This window comes from Crinia signifera, chromosome 2 (genome assembly GCF_055691185.1).
Source record: "Crinia signifera chromosome 2, ASM5569118v1, whole genome shotgun sequence".
Lineage (NCBI taxonomy): Eukaryota > Metazoa > Chordata > Amphibia > Anura > Myobatrachidae > Crinia > Crinia signifera.
Window position 1 is genome coordinate 253,933,189 of NC_139218.1, and position 23,915 is coordinate 253,957,103.

Sequence of the window (23,915 nt, forward strand, 5' to 3'; positions counted from 1 at the left end):
CAATGGCAAATGGACCAATAAATTTTGGACCAAATTTAGAAGTTCCTTGTCGCAATCTGATGTTCCGAGTAGACAACCAGACTTTATCGCCTACTTTAAAGTTGCATGGTCGTCTTGACCGGTCAGAAAAAACTTTTTCCTGAAGAGCAGCCCTCTTAAGAGCGTCGTGTACCTCCTTCCAAATGACCTTTAAACGGGCAGTAGTGGAAGAGCGAACTACTGATCCCTCTGGAGCCAGAGCAGTGGCTTTAGGGTGAAAGCCATAATTGGCTACAAAACGTGAAGTCCGGGTAGCCGAGTGATAGGAGTTGTTATATGCGAACTCGGCAACGGGGAGGAACTTCGACCAGTCATTCTGAGCTTTGGACACAAAAAGGCGCAGATATTGCTTCAAGGATTGATTAAGGCGTTCCGTCTGCCCATTGGATAGGGGATGATAAGCGGAAGTTAAACTCAACTTGATCTTTAATGCATTGCAAAAAAGTTTCCAAAACCGGGCAATAAACTGCGGACCTCGATCAGAAACTATATCGGTTGGAAGACCATGAAGTTTGAAAACATGAGCTAAAAACAATTTGGCCAACTTATTGGCTGATGGCAACTGGGGCAAAGGAACAAAGTGGGCCATCTTACTGAACCTGTCAATAATCACCCATACTACTCGAAAACCTGATGATAGAGGTAGGTCGACCACAAAATCCATGGCAATATGTGACCATGGTCTGGAGGGAATTGCCAAGGGGATAAGTTGTCCTGTGGGCGACACTCTGGGAATCTTGTGTCTAGCACAATCGGGACAAGACTGGATGTACTCCTTGGTATCTGGAACCATGCTCGGCCACCAGACGCATCGGGAGAGAAGATCAAGTGTCTTCTTGATGCCGAAATGCCCTGCAATCTGGCTGTCATGGAACTCCTCTAAGACCCGTTTTCTCAAGGACTGCGGCACAAATAAATGGCCGAGAGGCATCTGTCTAGGTGCCTGACCCTGGACCTGCAGAAGTAGATCCTTGAGGGTCTGAGTAATGCCAAAATGGATAATTGATGCCGGAAGAATGGGCCGCGGAGATTCCCGCAACCCTTGTTTGGGTAAGAAACTCCGAGACAATGCGTCTGCTCTTACATTTTTAGACCCGGGACGGTAAGAGATAATAAAGTTAAAACGTGTAAAAAATAATGCCCACCGGGCTTGTCGGGCATTCAGACGCTTTGCTGATTCCAGGTATTGTAAATTTTTGTGGTCTGTGATAACCAGAATCTGATGATTGGCCCCTTCCAACCAATGCCTCCATTCTTCGAATGCCCATTTTATGGCCAACAATTCCCGGTTCCCGACGTCATAGTTCATCTCTGCAGTAGAGAATTTTCGAGACATGTAGGCGCAAGGAAAAAAAAATAAGGACTCAGGATCCTGTTGAGACAGGACTGCCCCTGCCCCTACCTCAGAAGCGTCGACTTCAACGACAAACGGTAGTTGGGGATTGGGATGTCTTAAAATGGGAGCGGACACAAAAGCTTGTTTTAAGGCCCGGAATGCCTCTTCTGCCTGGGGAGGCCACTGAGATGGATCTGCTTCCTTTTTTGTGAGCGCCACGATGGGAGCTACCACATCAGAAAAAGAGCGGATAAACCGCCTATAGTAATTTGCAAATCCTAAAAATCTTTGGACAGCTTTAAGGGTCGTGGGCTTGACCCAATCTAACACTGCTTGCAGTTTTTTGGGTTCCATATAAAAGCCTTCCGAGGAAATCACGTATCCTAAAAAGGATACCTTAGTAACTTCGAATTCGCACTTCTCAGGCTTAGCAAAGAGACGATGTTCTCTAAGCCTTTGAAGAATTAACCTGACCTGATGGCGATGTTCTTCCAACGAGCTGGAGTAGATCAAAATGTCGTCTAAATAGACCACAGCGAAGACTCCCAAGAAATCTCTAAGGATGTCATTGATGAAATCTTGGAAGACCGCTGGTGCGTTGGACAAGCCGAATGGCATTACGAGATATTCGTAGTGCCCTGTTTGGGTACTAAAGGCAGTCTTCCATTCGTCTCCCGCTTTTATGCGGACGAGGTTGTGGTGCACGCAGGTCGATCTTAGAAAAGATCTTAGCGGTGCGAAGCTGGTCAAACAACACAGATATTAATGGTAATGGATACGTGTTTTTTACCGTTATCTTGTTGAGTGCCCTGTAATCTATACAGGGTCTTAAGGAGCCATCCTTTTTGGAAACAAAAAAGAATCCTGCACTTAAGGGAGACTTTGAGGGCCGAATAAAGCCTTTAGCCAAATTTTCTTGAATATAGGTATTCATGGACTGCGTCTCAGGTCCAGACAAGGAATAAAGTCTGGCTTTGGTAAATTGTGCCTTGGGAATTAGCTCAATGGCGCAATCGTATGTGCGATGAGGGGGTAAGACCTCAGCTTCGCCTTTAGAAAAGACATCCTGGAAGTCAGCGTAGGCCGCTGGAATCCCCTCCACGGAAACCATTGCCCCAAGTATAGGCTGCCCTAGGCAATGACTGGAGCAATGATTACTCCAACGAGTTATTTCCCCTGCCTGCCAGTCAATCTGTGGGTTATGAACCCGGAGCCAGGGGTGACCCAGAACGATCGGCACAGTGGCGCATGAGATAAGAAAGAAAGAAATTTTTTCTGTATGAAAAATGCCCACACGTAGGGAAACTGGCGGGGTCTGATGGCGGACCACTCCGTTAACCAACGGGCTGCCGTCCAGGCCTCGCATTATTACAGGTTTTTTCAGAGGGAGCAGGGGGATGGCCAGTCTTTCAGCCAGCTGAATATCTAGAAAATTCCCAGCTGCCCCGCTATCAATAAATGCAGTAACTGACATCTTCACCTCTATACCCTGAATCTCAGTAGGGACTAATAATGCATTGTGAGGGGAAATAAGAAGAGAACCAAAGTGAATCCCCTCTGCATTCACTTGGTTTTGGCGTTTCCCGACTTGTTGGGATAAGCGCGGAGGAAATGCCCTTTGCTCCCGCAATAAATGCATAAACCGGCATTCATCCGGCGAGCTCTCTCATCTGAGGTGATGCGGTAAGCACCAATTTGCATTGGTTCTTCTTCGTCCTCTGAGGGTACAAAGCCGAGGGAAGTAGGCCTCAAACTAGGTCCTCTCTCAGACCTGCGTTCCCTAAGACGCCGATCAATTTTAATCGATAACTCCATGAGTTTATCAAGGGATCCCGGGACGGGATACTGGATAAGGCTATCTTTAATGGTTTCAGAAAGCCCTAGCCTGAATTGGCTACGTAATGCCGGGTCATTCCAGCCACAGTCATTCGACCACCGTCGGAATTCTGTGCAATATGCTTCTGCAGGGTTCCGGCCCTGCCTGAGAGAGCGTAGATGACTCTCGGCAGACGCCTCTCTATCAGGGTCATCATATAGAAGTCCTAATGATTTAAAGAAAGCATCCACCGACGCTAAGGCGGGATTATCGGATTTTAACCCAAAAGCCCAAGTCTGGGGATCCCCCTGAAGCAAAGACATAATTAAACCAACTTGCTGTAATTCAGAGCCGGATGACCGGGGTCGCAGTTTGAAATAAAGCTTACAACTTTCTCTAAAATTAAAGAAATCCTTCCGGTTACCCGAAAACCGGTCTGGAAGATTAATCTTGGGTTCTACCAGAACCGGCGGATTTCCTCGTACACCCTCCTCCTGGGTTTTCATCCTAAGAGATAAATTTTGAACCATCTGCGTTAAACCTTGTAATTGACTGGCAAATGCCTGAGCCTGACCCTCAGGAGTGGGATTCATCTTAATAACAGATCCACACCAGAGACAACAAAGATATACACACCCAAAATGCTATCTGTCCAGAAAAACGGGAGAATAAGAAAGGGGAAGGGAGAGAGGGAGAAAAAAAAAAATCTTTTTTTTTTTTTTGTATGGCCGGTGATAATGTTAGGTTTCGGGTGTGACCCCACCGCCGGGACTGCTGTTTAGGACAGCCACGGCCAAACCCTATACTACCTCTGTTGTACCCCCCAGGCTGGGTGACCGACTCCTGCAGGTGTTACTAGGCTTCGCCTGTAGCCGCCACGTTTGAATGGGTAGGTTAAGCCCACCCAAGCTCCGGTGCAGCCAGGTGTTATGAGAGGACAAGGAGCCGGGGACCCCCCTAGGGTACGGTCAAGAGGAAAGCTGACTGAGGGGCCTAACTGAAATTAACAAACGGCGACTTGCCGGGCCCTGGCTAACGCAACTAAGCGCCCGCGACCTAGTCGCCACAACCCGCGACAACCGTCGCCCAGGGAACCATACAAAATATAAGACACAATACCAAAGTATACAAAGAGCAGGAGGAACTGGAAAAACCCAGAAAAACTGGGAGACAAGGGGAGAGAATGAGTGGGAAGCAATGGACCTTCCCAGCATAAATGACCTGCCAATGCGGCAGACAGAGAACACAGGTAATGAGTAAGGTAATGACAATAAAGAAGGTGTGAATGAAACTACCCCAAAGGGGCAACTCACGACACAGGAGGAACCAATGGAAGAGGAGACCACGAAGGAGCCGCTGGGAACAGCAGGGAAACGGACCGGAGAGCAGCAGACAGATAGGTCCAAACAGGAGCTATCACCGGCGAGGACTGCAGGGCTGGCTTCCTAGATAAGAAGGCTAGGAGCCAATGAGAATGGAGGCCTGAGTCCCGCCTATCATAACGAGTCCTTTCCGAGACCTGCGGCCTGTTGAATTTCGCGGCTTTTCCTCTCTGCCTAGCAGCGTCTGCCGTTGTTAAGCAACGGCGCTGCCGCGTCTCAGGCGCTGAGAGACGCGAGGAGGGAGGACGGGCGTCACGCTCCGACGCTGCGTCCTCCGGCGTCCCTGGTTGCCAGGCAACCGGACGTCAGAGCCGGAAGGACAGGCGGCTAAGCGTACATGCCGCTCTGTCCTTCCAGAAGCGCTCCCACGGCGCCTAACAATATCTCAATGCGCTAAGTCATGGGTCTTCAAACTGTGACCCTCCAGATGTTGTGAAACTACAAATCCCAGCATGCCTTGCCACAGTTTTAACACTCCCTTATAGCAAAACTGTGGCAAGGGGTGCTGGGATTTGTAGTTTCACAACATCTGGAGGGCCACAGTTTGAAGACCCATGCGCTAAGTTGATGCTTAGCCACAGAGATGTGGCGTGCCACTGGTTGATCGCTGCCACAATTAGCTAGAGCTGCTCTAAATGCAGAGCGATGGGCTGCCATGCATTCGCAGAAAGTCTGCTCAGTTTTGCCGATGTATGGGCATAATAATTGGTATATTGTATACCTGGACTTACATCTAAATCTGTACCTTATTGCCAGTTAAAGGATGAGTAAATGTGGCTCCAGATACAAGACATTGGCAGGTAGTAAACCCAAAGCGTATGCAACATATTTATATACTAGGTGATTCATCGCGCCCTACGGGCGCTCATCACACCGGCATAAGGGTCTGCGCCCCCTTAATTTGTGAACGTTTGTATTGTGTGAAATATGGTTAGAATTGTATGAAAGATGCCCGGTATTGCAACTTGACTTATAGGTGAAATGTGTTAAATAGAGAGCATATGATTTGGAAGGGGGTGTGTATTGTTTTGTTTAATTAAAAAGCGGTTACAGAGTAAGATGTACATTGATAGTGTGGAGGGTACAGTAACATTTGTGGGTGGGGGGTGTGCGTGTTGTTGAGGTGTGTGTGTGCAATAATATAGTAGGGTGTTTTTGAGTCAGCGGCTTCCCACTGGCGGAGGTCACGACACAGGAAAACAGGAGGCTGGGTAGTGATAGAGGTGTGTGGGCATAAGGGGGACTAAAGAGGAGGGTGGGGACACTGTGCAGCTTCAGGCCAGTGGGTGAGGGTCCAGCGTGGCAGCACAGGAGTACAGGACGGTGCCACTGAGTCAGTGTCTCTTCCTACTGGGTGGGAGTTAGGGTGCATGAGAGCAGGAGGCTGGGCTATAAGGCATGATAGGGGTATGTGGGCAACACAGCGTCAGCGACTCCCCAGTGGTGAAGGTACGGTTCAGGAAAGCAGGAAGCTGGGTAGTGATAGGGGTGTGTGGGCATACAGGGGACTAAAGAGGAGGGTGGGGGACACTGTGCAGCTTCTGCCAGTGGGTGAGGGTCCAGCATGGCAGCACAGGAGTACAGGATGGTGCCCCTGAGTCGGTGTCTCCTCCTACTGGGTGGGAGTTAGGGTGCATGAGAGCAGGAGGCTGGGTGGTAAAGCACGATAGTGGAATGTGGGCAACACAGGGCGAGCGGGTCCCCACTGGCGGAAGTTACGGGGCAGGAGAACAGGAGGCAGGGCAGTGATAGAGGTGTGTGGACATGAGGGGTAGTAAAGGTTTTTGGCTGTTGAGGAGTAGGGATAGGCATTGGTGCAGATGCCATCGATGGTTGGCATTGATGGCGATTTTGCACCCTGCCATCGATAGTAGTAACATATTACTTGGATAACCATCGATTGTTGTAGCTATCGATGGTCATCCATTATATCTGACTGAATAGGCCGTGGGTCAATCAGAACTTGGTGGCGGGACTTCCGGGTGTGGGGGGCAGAGCTATGCTCCGTGTCCTGGCACCCTAAAAAAATTTGAAACTTGATTGGTTCTCCTTTGCCATCGATGTAGGGAAACCATCTGGCAAAAGTATTCAACATCGGCCATAAATCATCAATTATTTGAAATCATTGATGGTCGATGGGCATCCCTAGAACTGGAGGAAGGTGGGGGACAGTATGCAGCTCCCGGCAGTGGGTGAGCATCTCCTGCCACTGGGAGGGAGTGAGCGTGCATGAGAGCAGGAGGCTGTATAATAGTGGTATGTGGGCAAGACATTGATAAAAGTTGTGGCGCTGGTGCAGAGGACCGTGGGGTCACTTCTGGCAGTGGGGGAACCTGCAGCGCGGCAGCCAGGGCCGGATTTCCCACCTAGGGGCGGCACTAGGTACAGGATCCCCCATTGTCACGGGGGTACGTGAAATGCGGGAGGGGGGGTTGTGGAGGTCTGTGAATCGCGGGAGGGGCGCGGGGTGCCGTGAATCAGGGGGGGGGGGCACGGGGGGGGGGGTGGCGCGGGGTCCGTGAATCGCAGGAAGGGGCATGAATCGCAGGAGGGGGGTCGCTGGGGTCCCGCAAATCGCGGGAGGGGGGGGGGGGTTGCGTGGGTCCCGAGATTTATGGTGGATGTGTACTGTAGCCCTGGCTGGGCGGGGGGAGGTGATGTCAAGGGGGTGGAACGTTATACACATGAAAACGTTATACACATAAAACACTGGTCTTTTCCCTAGGGGGGCGGGTTTGTGTATGCCGCTGGGCGGGAACGTTAGCTACACAGGGGATGAGTGACAGATCTGGCTAAATATATAAGATAGATAGATATATAGAGAGAGAGAGAGAGAGAGAGAGAGAGAGAGAGCGGGCGTTCAAGCAGTGTCACTCAGCAGGATTTTAAAAGGTGTCAAAATCTGGTTTATTTTCCAACATTTCGGGGCTTCAAAACTGCCCCTTTTTCAAGGTGTACAAAACCTTCAAAATCAAGGTTTTGTACACCTTGAAAAAGGGGCAGTTTTGGAGCCCCAAAACATTGGAAAATAAACCAGATTTTGACACCTTTTAAAATCCTGCTGAGTGCCACTGCTTGAACACCCGCTGCTCTCTACAAAATCGATCCAAGAGACACCCAGGTGACCACGCTGATGACGAGTGCCAGGCTGAACAGAACTATATATATATATATATATATATATATATATACATATGTATGTACTAATAATTTATGTTATAGCTTAAAATATACTTTACGAAGATGTATTAGTATCTTTCTAATATTACGGTAATTATGTTTTAATAAAATCATATTTCTTTTAGGGATCAGAGAATATATAAATAATGTAAGATACCTTATTACATTCTACAAAGTTATTTAAATGACTTCTAAAAATGTAAGAAGTTGCCTGTTAAAGAATGGCCACTTTCCAGGTCTTGACAAAAATGAAAATATACGTGAAGGAAGTGAGTTAGTTTAATTTATATAGCGCATTTTCTTCAACAGGACTCAAGGTAAGACTTGTGCATAGACTTTCATGTGTTATATCAAGGTTAATTTACATTGTATATACAGATGAGACTTGATAACTAGATTAGTATACATATCAGAATTAATGTTAACTCAGCTCATGGAAGACTTAGGACTGCTTGGACATTTAAATATAAATGATTTCATTGAATTTTGTTGTATATATTTTCTGCTCATGAATTGTTAAGTATAAATATAAATTATCATCATCTATTTCTTGACTGGACATTGGTTATCTCCTTTAACTGTTTTTATGAAAGACTGTTACAACTTTGTTATCTATTGTATGATTTCTTGAGTGTATGTGATGTTGGCCATGTGAGTGTATGTGATGTTGGTCATTTGAGTGTATGTGATGTTGGCCATTTGAGTGTATGTGATATTGGCCATGTCAGTGTATGTGATGTTGGCCATTTTAGTGTATGTGATGTTAGCCATGTGAGTGTACAGATGGGGCAGACCTCTTCCTTGCTGGCGAATCGCCAGAACGTCACCGCTGGCGATCCGACACCAGCCTGGCCTGCCAACTGACTGAGACGCGCGTGCGTCTCACGCGCATCTCAATCTCCGTCGGCGGGCGACGGGAACCCTGTCCGTCTCCGCCTCAGGGAGATGGACAGGGTTAGGGGGGGTGCGGGCAGGAGGCAGGGACCCCGGGTTACCGCCGACAAGCCGGTGGTGACCCGGGGGAGCGGCTGGAAGCGCCGTCGGAAGGGGATGCGCGTGCCTCTCGTGCGCGGGCATCCCCTTCTCACTATGGATATGGCGCTGGCGGGGGATGGCGGCTGGCGTCGCCATCGCCATCCCCTGCCAAGATGGGACCTGCCCCATCTGTATGTGATGTTTGCCATGTAAGTATATGCGATGTTGGCCATGTGAGTGTATGTGATGTTGGCCATGTGAGTGTATGTGATGTTGGCCATGTAAGCATATGCGATGTTGGCCATGTGAGTGTATGTGATGTTGGCCATGTGAGTGTACTGTATGTGATGTTGGCCATGTAAGCGTATGCAATGTTGGCCATGTGAGTGTATGCGATGTTGGCCATGTGAGTGTATGCGATGTTGGCCATGTTTGGTGTGAAACCTTCACAGAGGGTGGTTCTAATTAGTTTTCAAATATGTGTATCTCTTTGGTAAATTAGAGAAACCCCATGATTTAAAAAGTGAAAATCACATAATTACACTATAAGGCATTAGCAGCAGGGTAAGAGAAATAAGGTGATTGAAAGGAAAGGCGCAAGATAAATATTTTTGAAAAATCAAATTCTTATAAAAAATGGATCTTATCAGTACCAATTGCCAGCAAGTCACAGCTGGCAATGTGTGGCAGTGTTTGAGGTCAGGGTTGTCTCATTGTCGGCCCTAGGCAAAGCAATGAACTAGGGCCCTTACTTAAGTAAAGAAAATCATAATTTCCTGCAGTGTCTCTCCACCTACTATCAGCCATCAAGCAATTAGCATGCCCAGTAACTGTTTGGCTGTGGGTCAGTAGAGAATGTTTCCCAGCAGCTCTGATTTTGTGTAATTCACAACCAAAGCAGCTGGGCAGCAATCTCCACTAGCCTCACATGAAACTCCAGAGGCACCAGCAAACCCCTGATCTAAGGCTCCTATAATTGTGGGGCTTAGAGCAGCTGCCCGGCAACCCATGCATTAACCACTTGAGTGGTATGCCCAGAAATGTTCCGGGCTCAGCTGCACTGCCGCAGCGGGCAGTCCCGGAAAATTTCCAGGCATACCACTAAAATGAAGGTGTGCGCCAGTGGTGTCCAGGTGTGCACCACTGGTGCATTACCTGTCTGGGCACTCCCATAGTGGCCTCTCTGCTGTCCCATCCCCTCCCCTCAATCCCCCTCACCTCCGGCGCTGGAGCTCCCCTGTCCCCATCACCATTAGTACAAGTAATTGACAGGCGGCAGGCTCGGGGATGTTCGGGATGGCTCGGGGGGACACGAGAGAGTTCAGGCATCTGAGTCCTCCCGAGCCGCCGCAAAACATCCCAGAGCCTGCCGCCAATGTGATCACTGACAGGCGGCAGGGGGCAGCGGCGGTAGGGGAGCTCCGGCATACTAACGCCAGAGCGAAGGTAAGGGGGGCTGGCAGCTTCTGATGATCTGTGGTGGGTTTTTTACCTTGCCTGGTAGGTTTGTCCTGCCCCAGCCAAAAACCCACCACTCAAGAGGTTAAGATGGCCCTGTTTGAGGTGGCATTTGATGTGGCTTTCCTATATGAATTATGGACTCCTTACCTCTGTTAGTCTAAAACGTTACACGATAGAGCTGAGAGGAGGCCCTGTTCCCTCTCAGCTCTCACTGACTGCTGGGGACAGAAGGAATGAGGCCCCATCATCAATCATTGCTCTCAGTGGCTGTGAGGGATAGCTTTGGTTCCCTTTTTATTTTTAATAAGACTTGTTTTTAACATTATCTTTTGAAGTCAAATCATACTGTAATTTGCTATTAACAAAATAATTTCCAGAGAATGCCCACATTAATTTAGAAATTGTTGAGGTAGTATAAGAACCAGTGGCGGATTTTATCTATCTACGGACTGCATCTTCATGAGCTAATTACTGCACTGGCTTCCTACAGGAAGTGATACCTACCAGTTACCCACAGGAAAGGCAGTCCCACTGGAAGATGGTTCTTCCCTCTGGGACTGCCAGACCAGGTTGCAGTTAGCAGAAAGCTGGCTTCCTGTAGGAAGCCAATCCTGTCTTTTCAGCAGCCCTTCCTGACTTCTATGGTCTGCAACCGATTCAGTCCAGGGCTTTGCAAAAGAGCAATCAAGCCGCTGATTTTGTGCATGTGGTAGTTCTGGTGTCTGTCAGATCAATTCCACAAGTGGCGGAGCATGGCTGTTTCCTTACCTTCTTTCCAAGCATGGGGCAGTGGCAGCCCCCTACCAAAAACAGGTACTGTAGGTGGGGAGGCATTACTCCCATGAGCACAAAATAGTACAATATGTTTGGAGGATTGCTATGTAAAGAATCTGTTGATATAGTGTAACAATATTATTCTATGGAAATAGCAAGATAGCAATGCCTAAAATGAAAAAATAATAATAATAATAATAATAATAAAAAAACAGTATGCATATTGAGTAATAAATAGCATTGAGCTCCTTCTCTTCCAATTTTCAATTAGGTAATTGACTAATGGACATGTTCTCCCTTTATGTTTTTCTAAAATAAAAATCAGCCTGTTTAAAGTGAAGACTGTCATAAAATGTGTTGGGTAGTTGGAAAGATACTGCTCATTAAATTATATTTGGTCTGTTAGTGCAAGGGAGCTTACATCGTAATTCAGATGTGATGATACGTCCATTTCAGAGATACTGTATGTCATCGCATCTCTGATAACTGCCACTAAGCTATTGATCTGGCTACAGAAATATCTCCAACAATCGAACATCTCCATTTTGGGAGATGCTTAATACAAAATATTTTCTAGTCTTTTACTTGTCAGATTCATATTAACAATGGGATGGATGGGACTAAAGCTCCAGATCTCCATAAAAAAATGAGCCCATCATCATGATGGCACGAAGATGACCAGCCATAATTATAAATCTTGATAAGATAAAATGGAGATGTTGCTTTTAGCAACCAATCATCTTGCAGAGCCTGACAAATCCTAGAAGATGATTGGTTGCTATGGGCAAATTCTATACTTTATGTCTCTGCAAGCTATGATAAATCTCACCATAATATTAAAATTGTATCTCCATTTTCCGACAATTATGCCCCTCTTCTGCTTTAAGGAGACTTTGGGGCTGTGTGTGTAGGGGGTGTTCATGATTATTTGGTACTAGATATGTCTTGAAATAAATACCAAGGAATTGTATTTTGCTGCTGGTGTGAAATAGGCACTATGTCAGAAGTAAGTGGAGTAGATGCTAGATGGCAGAAGCTTTTTAATGGCAGCAAACATTTTAAATCCATGTAGAAGTGGCATATGCCTCTTTTCGAATGAGCCACTCAGTTGTGGGACAACTTCTTGCTCCTTTTCATACATTTTTTTGATATTAAGCAAAAAATTGATAAAATGTAGAGTGATAAAGCACCAGCCAATCAGCTCCTAAATGCCATGTTACTGGCTGTGTTTGAAAAATGGCAGGATCTGATTGGTAGGTGGTCTATCTCTTTCCATTTTATCACTTTTCAAGGCTTAGTATATCTCGTCCATTATATTTATAATGCTCCAGAAGTTGCTGTAACTTTTAATTCATTGGTGTATATCTCCATATACACCAATGTATATAAAATGTTTATTAGGACACTGTATAGTGTGCATGCCAACTTCAACATTCAAACAGGGAGATTTAACAAAGCTTGTAAAGAGAAAAAGTACCAACCTATAAGCTTCTTCAATCAAAGCCTGTAAATGGCAATTATAAAAAACGGGTGGAGGAGACCCTGACCACACTAAGTGGGTCTGGGTGCAGGTGCGCCTAGCTGGAGCTGTGTTTCCCTAGCTGCTGCTCTGTGACAGGATAGTTAGTCCTGTACTAGATAAACAAGAAAAAAGGTGGAAGGTTGTGAGCTGCGCTGGATAAAGTAAAGAAAAATAAAAAATCCTGTAAATTAGGATAGAATAAAAAATGATGGATTGGTTGATCTAGTACAAAAGGAATTTATTGTCTAAAATAGCATATAGCCAAAATACATTACTATTCTAAAATGCAATACATATAAAATTATATATCTCACCAGACCAAACTGGGGAGTGTATATAGCCCAGAGAGTCCCATAAGTCCTGTGCAGGGCTGTGATGGTATACGTCCTGTATGGAGCCAAGATGGTGTACCCAATTGGGACAGTAGGGAGGGAGGACCGTAGGTGTAGAATAGGAGTGGCTCGAGCTGACACGATTTGCCGACTCCCTCCGCTAGGTGTACTGAAGCGGGATGTGGCCCTCAACCTCTACCTTTCTGTAAGAATTTGTAATCCAGGTTATGCCAGTTGGGGGCTGTAGCACCAGACTGTGATCGGTATATGGCCCGAAGGGACCCACAGGTCCTGGTGGAGCTTGCTTTGTGTCCCTGGTGGGGCAGATGGTGGGGAGGACTTGATGGTATTAGTCAGGAGCGGCCCAGAATGGCACAAATAACCGTCTCCCTCCGCTGGATGTAATGGAGCGGGATGTAGTCCTCGACCTCAGCCTTGCTGCTGGAACTTGGTGGTCCAAATAGACATGGGATGGTAAATGGGTGCACAATTTAGCACTTCCGGGTTCTTTAAAAGTACCAGTTTGGAATTCTGGATATAGATAGAAGCCTGAGTCCTGACCGGTTTCGCTGCTCCAGGCAGCTTTGTCAGAGGATAACAGGTTTAAAAAATGGCTGGCTATTTATTTCCTGTTACATGGGTCATGTGACCAAATTAATTAGATCAACCAATCTATTCTGTAAATAAATATAGCGCTTAAGTAGGAGGCAAATAGTTATATAATCATTCACAGTAAGATAGAGTAACTAGATAGACAATTTTAAACAATGTATATTTTCCACTATAATGCACATAGATTGTATTTGTTAGCTTATGACATTAATTGTGTTTATGTGGTGGTCATGGCAACTCACATGACCTTGATGGATGTGCACTTCGATTGGAGGAGCATCCAGTTCATTTCCGGGGCCTTCAGCCCCACTCGTGCATAGACTGTGGGGGCGGAGATGATTCTCCCCTGTCGCGTCATACGGACTTCCGGTTGCGCGACATATATATGTGTCCCCTCTAGTGGGTGATATCAGGGGGAGGGAGGGATTCAAAGGCGGAGGTTAAAGCTCCTTTTCTCCGCGTCATCCGGACTTCCGGTGACGCTGTCAGTGAGAGGACATAATCATAAATGTATTATCGATGGCGTCCAGTGATTGGAGCCACTTTTCTCCGTGTCATCCGGACTTCCGGTGACGCGGTCAGTGGGGGAACATATTTGCAGAGGCACTGCCGATAACATCCGGCGGTCGCGTCATCCCGGCTTCCGGTGACGCGGCTTGTGGGAGATAATGATACCTGGGGGGGGAGCCTATAGTTGGGATCGCTTATCGCGTCATCCGGAGGCGCGGACTAGCGTTGTGACCCATTCCCCTATATTGATGTATTTAGGGGGCGGATAGTCCTGAATGAGCGTCATTCAGGTGGGCGTGAATTTCTTCATTTTCGTATAATGGCTCAGTGTACAGTCGGATTGTATTGTACAGATGTATTGCGAATATACAGTAGTAGTAATAATAAATTTGATTCAATATACAGTAGATGATCTGGTACTGTGTTGTATATTATATTTCAAGACAGAAAAGATTTTTCTGGAATACCTATGTCCCCATATTTATACAGAGATGGAGAGAGTCTGACCTCTAGTGGATATAAACTAGAGTGCACTTTAGACATTCTATTTATGCCAAGCCACACATTGGTGGTTGTACAGAGGATGGGGGAGTATAAATTGGAAAATACAATACATGGATCAAAAAAAGAGAAAAAAGAAAGAAGAAAAACTAGACAGACTAAAAAACAATAATAATGAATCACATATATGAGGAAGGTCTATAATTTTTAGAAAAATGGACAAAAGAAGATTGGGAGGTATATAGTAATTTCCCTCAATCAGTACTAGGTACAGACTACATGATATACCCAATAAGCTGGCATATACACACATATACGAGTGGGTGGGTGAGATGATGTTAAATAGTTGGTGGGGTTGGAGCACACATATTAGATGACCGAATTAAGTTCCACCATCTCGTTGAGGCCTTCTGGGTGGATAGAGTTCAGCAGGTGCATCCAAAAAACCTCTTGTTTGCACAATCTACTGAACCTATCCCCCCCTCTGTTGGTGTTTTTAATGTGCTCCACTCCTATTAGTTCCAAACCTCGAGGATCCGCATTGTGTCTCTCAAAGAAATGTCTAGAGACACTGTGTGAAACTAGACTCTTTTTTATATTGCGGCGGTGCTCTAAGAACCTGATGCGGAGTTTCCTAGTGGTGCGGCCCACATATTTGAGTCCGCATTCACAGGACAGAACATAAATTGTGTATGGAGTATTACAGTTTATGAAGTTCCTAATAGGATGTATTTTCGTATCCGCCATGATTTGTGTGGTTTTGGCATTTTTAATATGTGAGCACGTGATGCATCTGGAGCTCCCGCATCTATAAAATCCTGCTAGTTGGGGGGGAAGCCAGGTCGTGAGGGGTGAGGGGGTGACAATTGAGGGTAGGAAGCTGGGTGCCAAGATACTCTTGAGAGAGCGGTTCTTCTTAAAAATGAATTTGGGTTTTTTGGGGAGTGTCCCTGTTAGAAATGGGTCTTGATGTAATATGTTGTAATTTTTACATACAATGTTTTTAACTTCAGTATGGTGGTTTGTGAATGTGCTAATATAGGCCATTCTCATACTGTTCGTATTGGTATCTGAATGTGGATCTTTTTTCTTTTTTGGACTGAGCAATGTGTCTCGATCCATATTTACTACTTCTTCGAATGCCTTTTGAACCAAGGAGGCGGGGTATCCTCTGTTTCTGAAAGAGGACATCATTTTCTCTGCTTGTGTTTCGAAGTCTGATAATGAGGAACAATTCCTCCTAATACGTATGAGTTGTCCCTTAGGAATACTTTTTTTCCAGGTTAAATGGTGTCCACTGCGAAAGTGGAGATAAGCTTGACTCCCCACCTCTTTTACATAATTTTTGGTCACAATTTTATTGTCTTTTATGGAGAGGGCCACATCCAGGAAGGAGATCTCTGTGGGGTGAAGGGTGTGGGTGAACTGTAAATTATATAAATTATTATTAAGTGTTCCAACAAAATCAAGTGCTGTTTGTGCATCCCCATCCCAAATCATAAAAAGATCATCTATGTACCGTCCATAGAGGACCAGGCTCGCGCCACAGCCGCCGCCCCACACATGGTGGTCTTCGACCTCCCCCATGTATAGGTTGGCATAGCTGGGCGCGAACCTGGTCCCCATGGCGGTACCCATCACCTGCAAATAATAAGTGTCTTGAAATAAAAAATAATTGTGTTCTAAGATAAAAGTGATGCAGTTAAGAAGAAACTGCCTGAGCTCCACCCCCAGGTCACTGTCTTTTTCTAGACGTTTCTCTATAGCTCGACGTCCCAGGCCATGTGGGATGTTAGAATACAGGCCTGTGACGTCGAGTGTAAGGAAGTTATAAGAATCTCTCCATGTGATCTCTTTAATGAGTTTAAGGAAGGATGTGGTGTCCTTAATGTGTGACCTGAGGGTGGAGACCCTGGGCTGAAGAAAAGAATCTACAAAAAAAGAAAGATTTGAAGTTAAAGAGTTAATGCCCGAAATAATAGGTCTCCCTGGGGGTGCTGAAAGTGATTTGTGTACTTTGGGAAGGTGATAATAGATAGGCACCACAGGGTGTTCAGAAAAAAGGAATTTGAACTCGTCCCTGGATATGGTCCCCTCCATTACTGCTTGATCTAACAGTTCGAATAGTTTAGTTTTGAACAAGTTCGTAGGGTCCCCTTTTATTTTGGTATAAAACTTGGTGTCTTCCAATTGCCTGAGGGCTTCGGCAATGTAGTCTTGTTTGTCCTGTATAACAAGACTCCCCCCCTTGTCTGCTTCCTTAATGATTATCCCCTTATCCTCTACCAGGTTTTTTAGGGCCCTCTTTTCTTGTTTGGTAAGGTTGGAGCTATAAGTTTTTGCTTTGTTGGATTTAGTACACATGGTTTTGAAGTCAGACAGGGTGGTCTTATAAAAGCTCTCTATATTTGGGCCTTTTGATCTTATGGGGAAGAATTCGGACTTTAATTTAAAGTCTTTACGGTTGATATTAAAATTAGTGGGGGGACACTCTGTGTTCTGAACAATCTTTTCACTGTAGTTCTCCTGTTCTAGTTCCTTTAATAGATCTACATAAGGAAGGTCCTCAGGTTCTAGGGTAATATGTTCTAGTGGTTGTTCTATCTGAGGTCGGGGATTTTTTTCAAAAAATCGTTGCCGACATAAGGTTCGGACGAATCTATTAAGTTCTATGAATAGGGTGAAAATGTTGGGGGTAGCAGTAGGGGCGAATTTGAGGCCCTTACTGAGGAGTGAAATCTCCCCTTCATTTAGCTTTTTATTGGACAAATTTATTACACTTTTGAGAAGTTCTTTTTTGTTTTCTTTCTTTAGTTTCTTGTATATCTCCCTCTTTCCTCCTCTCTTCCCTCTGAGCTTCTTCGTCTTCTTTTTGGGGTTCCTATTCTCTGGTCTAGTGGGTTCTGGACTCTCTGTTTGGTATATCGCCCCTCTAAAAAAACACTCTGGTGGCTGGCTGAGGTCTCTTGGTCTCTTGCTGGTCTTTCTTTGGGTCTAGCCCCTTGTTGTGTATTACCTGTAAGGACATCTTTATAGCTAGTTTCGTTAGTGACATAGTTATATTGACGTGGTGGGTAATTTTCTTTATGGCTGGTTCTATTCTTTAAATGTGGGGGTGTGTATACTGGAAGGTCCTTGATTTTTTCATATTGGCCCTTATGTGATGGGTCCCTTTGTCTATAGGGGTATCTATTTTGGGGGTGATTATTGTCCCTCATGTTCCTCCTGTTCTTGGCTTGGGATCTGTATGCCCTGATGTCCCCTCCTTTATAGTCCTCAATGTCCCGTCTGAATTTTTTACATTTAGAATCTAGGAGGGACTGTTCAAATGTCACTAATTTATTCATTAGGTTTTTGTCCCTTTCCTCGAATTCTTTCAGTTTGTTCTGGGGTTCTAATGTTTTTTTCAACAGTTCTATCTGTTTGGTCAGATCGTCTGCTTTTTGTTGTCTATATCTGACCACTATTCCCATCAGTGTTAGGGAGCATTGATCCAGGGTTTGGTCCCATTCTTTCTGGAATGCTATCTCATTCTGAAACACTGATGGTTTAGTGAGCCTGAGTCCCCTGGGTATCATTTTTTGATCTATATATTTCTGTAGGTTTGAGCTATCTAGCCAGTGTCTTAGTTCGGCTGTCATAAGGTCCTCTAGTTGGTTAAATTGGTCCCTGAGATCCTTGCTAGGTTCAGTGACATTGTCATCATTCCTGTCCCATTGTGACAGAATGTTTTGCCTCCTACTTAAGCGCGAGTCAAAATGGGAAAAACAGCTCATGCCGGCTGCTCCTGTAAAACTTAATTGGAAACAATAAAAAACGGGTGGAGGAGACCCTGACCACACTAAGTGGGTCTGGGTGCAGGTGCGCCTAGCTGGAGCTGTGTTTCCCTAGCTGCTGCTCTGTGACAGGATAGTTAGTCCTGTACTAGATAAACAAGAAAAAAGGTGGAAGGTTGTGAGCTGCGCTGGATAAAGTAAAGAAAAATAAAAAATCCTGTAAATTAGGATAGAATAAAAAATGATGGATTGGTTGATCTAGTACAAAAGGAATTTATTGTCTAAAATAGCATATAGCCAAAATACATTACTATTCTAAAATGCAATACATATAAAATTATATATCTCACCAGACCAAACTGGGGAGTGTATATAGCCCAGAGAGTCCCATAAGTCCTGTGCAGGGCTGTGATGGTATACGTCCTGTATGGAGCCAAGATGGTGTACCCAATTGGGACAGTAGGGAGGGAGGACCGTAGGTGTAGAATAGGAGTGGCTCGAGCTGACACGATTTGCCGACTCCCTCCGCTAGGTGTACTGAAGCGGGATGTGGCCCTCAACCTCTACCTTTCTGTAAGAATTTGTAATCCAGGTTATGCCAGTTGGGGGCTGTAGCACCAGACTGTGATCGGTATATGGCCCGAAGGGACCCACAGGTCCTGGTGGAGCTTGCTTTGTGTCCCTGGTGGGGCAGATGGTGGGGAGGACTTGATGGTATTAGTCAGGAGCGGCCCAGAATGGCACAAATAACCGTCTCCCTCCGCTGGATGTAATGGAGCGGGATGTAGTCCTCGACCTCAGCCTTGCTGCTGGAACTTGGTGGTCCAAATAGACATGGGATGGTAAATGGGTGCACAATTTAGCACTTCCGGGTTCTTTAAAAGTACCAGTTTGGAATTCTGGATATAGATAGAAGCCTGAGTCCTGACCGGTTTCGCTGCTCCAGGCAGCTTTGTCAGAGGATAACAGGTTTAAAAAATGGCTGGCTATTTATTTCCTGTTACATGGGTCATGTGACCAAATTAATTAGATCAACCAATCTATTCTGTAAATAAATATAGCGCTTAAGTAGGAGGCAAATAGTTATATAATCATTCACAGTAAGATAGAGTAACTAGATAGACAATTTTAAACAATGTATATTTTCCACTATAATGCACATAGATTGTATTTGTTAGCTTATGACATTAATTGTGTTTATGTGGTGGTCATGGCAACTCACATGACCTTGATGGATGTGCACTTCGATTGGAGGAGCATCCAGTTCATTTCCGGGGCCTTCAGCCCCACTCGTGCATAGACTGTGGGGGCGGAGATGATTCTCCCCTGTCGCGTCATACGGACTTCCGGTTGCGCGACATATATATGTGTCCCCTCTAGTGGGTGATATCAGGGGGAGGGAGGGATTCAAAGGCGGAGGTTAAAGCTCCTTTTCTCCGCGTCATCCGGACTTCCGGTGACGCTGTCAGTGAGAGGACATAATCATAAATGTATTATCGATGGCGTCCAGTGATTGGAGCCACTTTTCTCCGTGTCATCCGGACTTCCGGTGACGCGGTCAGTGGGGGAACATATTTGCAGAGGCACTGCCGATAACATCCGGCGGTCGCGTCATCCCGGCTTCCGGTGACGCGGCTTGTGGGAGATAATGATACCTGGGGGGGGAGCCTATAGTTGGGATCGCTTATCGCGTCATCCGGAGGCGCGGACTAGCGTTGTGACCCATTCCCCTATATTGATGTATTTAGGGGGCGGATAGTCCTGAATGAGCGTCATTCAGGTGGGCGTGAATTTCTTCATTTTCGTATAATGGCTCAGTGTACAGTCGGATTGTATTGTACAGATGTATTGCGAATATACAGTAGTAGTAATAATAAATTTGATTCAATATACAGTAGATGATCTGGTACTGTGTTGTATATTATATTTCAAGACAGAAAAGATTTTTCTGGAATACCTATGTCCCCATATTTATACAGAGATGGAGAGAGTCTGACCTCTAGTGGATATAAACTAGAGTGCACTTTAGACATTCTATTTATGCCAAGCCACACATTGGTGGTTGTACAGAGGATGGGGGAGTATAAATTGGAAAATACAATACATGGATCAAAAAAAGAGAAAAAAGAAAGAAGAAAAACTAGACAGACTAAAAAACAATAATAATGAATCACATATATGAGGAAGGTCTATAATTTTTAGAAAAATGGACAAAAGAAGATTGGGAGGTATATAGTAATTTCCCTCAATCAGTACTAGGTACAGACTACATGATATACCCAATAAGCTGGCATATACACACATATACGAGTGGGTGGGTGAGATGATGTTAAATAGTTGGTGGGGTTGGAGCACACATATTAGATGACCGAATTAAGTTCCACCATCTCGTTGAGGCCTTCTGGGTGGATAGAGTTCAGCAGGTGCATCCAAAAAACCTCTTGTTTGCACAATCTACTGAACCTATCCCCCCCTCTGTTGGTGTTTTTAATGTGCTCCACTCCTATTAGTTCCAAACCTCGAGGATCCGCATTGTGTCTCTCAAAGAAATGTCTAGAGACACTGTGTGAAACTAGACTCTTTTTTATATTGCGGCGGTGCTCTAAGAACCTGATGCGGAGTTTCCTAGTGGTGCGGCCCACATATTTGAGTCCGCATTCACAGGACAGAACATAAATTGTGTATGGAGTATTACAGTTTATGAAGTTCCTAATAGGATGTATTTTCGTATCCGCCATGATTTGTGTGGTTTTGGCATTTTTAATATGTGAGCACGTGATGCATCTGGAGCTCCCGCATCTATAAAATCCTGCTAGTTGGGGGGGAAGCCAGGTCGTGAGGGGTGAGGGGGTGACAATTGAGGGTAGGAAGCTGGGTGCCAAGATACTCTTGAGAGAGCGGTTCTTCTTAAAAATGAATTTGGGTTTTTTGGGGAGTGTCCCTGTTAGAAATGGGTCTTGATGTAATATGTTGTAATTTTTACATACAATGTTTTTAACTTCAGTATGGTGGTTTGTGAATGTGCTAATATAGGCCATTCTCATACTGTTCGTATTGGTATCTGAATGTGGATCTTTTTTCTTTTTTGGACTGAGCAATGTGTCTCGATCCATATTTACTACTTCTTCGAATGCCTTTTGAACCAAGGAGGCGGGGTATCCTCTGTTTCTGAAAGAGGACATCATTTTCTCTGCTTGTGTTTCGAAGTCTGATAATGAGGAACAATTCCTCCTAATACGTATGAGTTGTCCCTTAGGAATACTTTTTTTCCAGGTTAAATGGTGTCCACTGCGAAAGTGGAGATAAGCTTGACTCCCCACCTCTTTTACATAATTTTTGGTCACAATTTTATTGTCTTTTATGGAGAGGGCCACATCCAGGAAGGAGATCTCTGTGGGGTGAAGGGTGTGGGTGAACTGTAAATTATATAAATTATTATTAAGTGTTCCAACAAAATCAAGTGCTGTTTGTGCATCCCCATCCCAAATCATAAAAAGATCATCTATGTACCGTCCATAGAGGACCAGGCTCGCGCCACAGCCGCCGCCCCACACATGGTGGTCTTCGACCTCCCCCATGTATAGGTTGGCATAGCTGGGCGCGAACCTGGTCCCCATGGCGGTACCCATCACCTGCAAATAATAAGTGTCTTGAAATAAAAAATAATTGTGTTCTAAGATAAAAGTGATGCAGTTAAGAAGAAACTGCCTGAGCTCCACCCCCAGGTCACTGTCTTTTTCTAGACGTTTCTCTATAGCTCGACGTCCCAGGCCATGTGGGATGTTAGAATACAGGCCTGTGACGTCGAGTGTAAGGAAGTTATAAGAATCTCTCCATGTGATCTCTTTAATGAGTTTAAGGAAGGATGTGGTGTCCTTAATGTGTGACCTGAGGGTGGAGACCCTGGGCTGAAGAAAAGAATCTACAAAAAAAGAAAGATTTGAAGTTAAAGAGTTAATGCCCGAAATAATAGGTCTCCCTGGGGGTGCTGAAAGTGATTTGTGTACTTTGGGAAGGTGATAATAGATAGGCACCACAGGGTGTTCAGAAAAAAGGAATTTGAACTCGTCCCTGGATATGGTCCCCTCCATTACTGCTTGATCTAACAGTTCGAATAGTTTAGTTTTGAACAAGTTCGTAGGGTCCCCTTTTATTTTGGTATAAAACTTGGTGTCTTCCAATTGCCTGAGGGCTTCGGCAATGTAGTCTTGTTTGTCCTGTATAACAAGACTCCCCCCCTTGTCTGCTTCCTTAATGATTATCCCCTTATCCTCTACCAGGTTTTTTAGGGCCCTCTTTTCTTGTTTGGTAAGGTTGGAGCTATAAGTTTTTGCTTTGTTGGATTTAGTACACATGGTTTTGAAGTCAGACAGGGTGGTCTTATAAAAGCTCTCTATATTTGGGCCTTTTGATCTTATGGGGAAGAATTCGGACTTTAATTTAAAGTCTTTACGGTTGATATTAAAATTAGTGGGGGGACACTCTGTGTTCTGAACAATCTTTTCACTGTAGTTCTCCTGTTCTAGTTCCTTTAATAGATCTACATAAGGAAGGTCCTCAGGTTCTAGGGTAATATGTTCTAGTGGTTGTTCTATCTGAGGTCGGGGATTTTTTTCAAAAAATCGTTGCCGACATAAGGTTCGGACGAATCTATTAAGTTCTATGAATAGGGTGAAAATGTTGGGGGTAGCAGTAGGGGCGAATTTGAGGCCCTTACTGAGGAGTGAAATCTCCCCTTCATTTAGCTTTTTATTGGACAAATTTATTACACTTTTGAGAAGTTCTTTTTTGTTTTCTTTCTTTAGTTTCTTGTATATCTCCCTCTTTCCTCCTCTCTTCCCTCTGAGCTTCTTCGTCTTCTTTTTGGGGTTCCTATTCTCTGGTCTAGTGGGTTCTGGACTCTCTGTTTGGTATATCGCCCCTCTAAAAAAACACTCTGGTGGCTGGCTGAGGTCTCTTGGTCTCTTGCTGGTCTTTCTTTGGGTCTAGCCCCTTGTTGTGTATTACCTGTAAGGACATCTTTATAGCTAGTTTCGTTAGTGACATAGTTATATTGACGTGGTGGGTAATTTTCTTTATGGCTGGTTCTATTCTTTAAATGTGGGGGTGTGTATGCTGGAAGGTCCTTGATTTTTTCATATTGGCCCTTATGTGATGGGTCCCTTTGTCTATAGGGGTATCTATTTTGGGGGTGATTATTGTCCCTCATGTTCCTCCTGTTCTTGGCTTGGGATCTGTATGCCCTGATGTCCCCTCCTTTATAGTCCTCAATGTCCCGTCTGAATTTTTTACATTTAGAATCTAGGAGGGACTGTTCAAATGTCACTAATTTATTCATTAGGTTTTTGTCCCTTTCCTCGAATTCTTTCAGTTTGTTCTGGGGTTCTAATGTTTTTTTCAACAGTTCTATCTGTTTGGTCAGATCGTCTGCTTTTTGTTGTCTATATCTGACCACTATTCCCATCAGTGTTAGGGAGCATTGATCCAGGGTTTGGTCCCATTCTTTCTGGAATGCTATCTCATTCTGAAACACTGATGGTTTAGTGAGCCTGAGTCCCCTGGGTATCATTTTTTGATCTATATATTTCTGTAGGTTTGAGCTATCTAGCCAGTGTCTTAGTTCGGCTGTCATAAGGTCCTCTAGTTGGTTAAATTGGTCCCTGAGATCCTTGCTAGGTTCAGTGACATTGTCATCATTC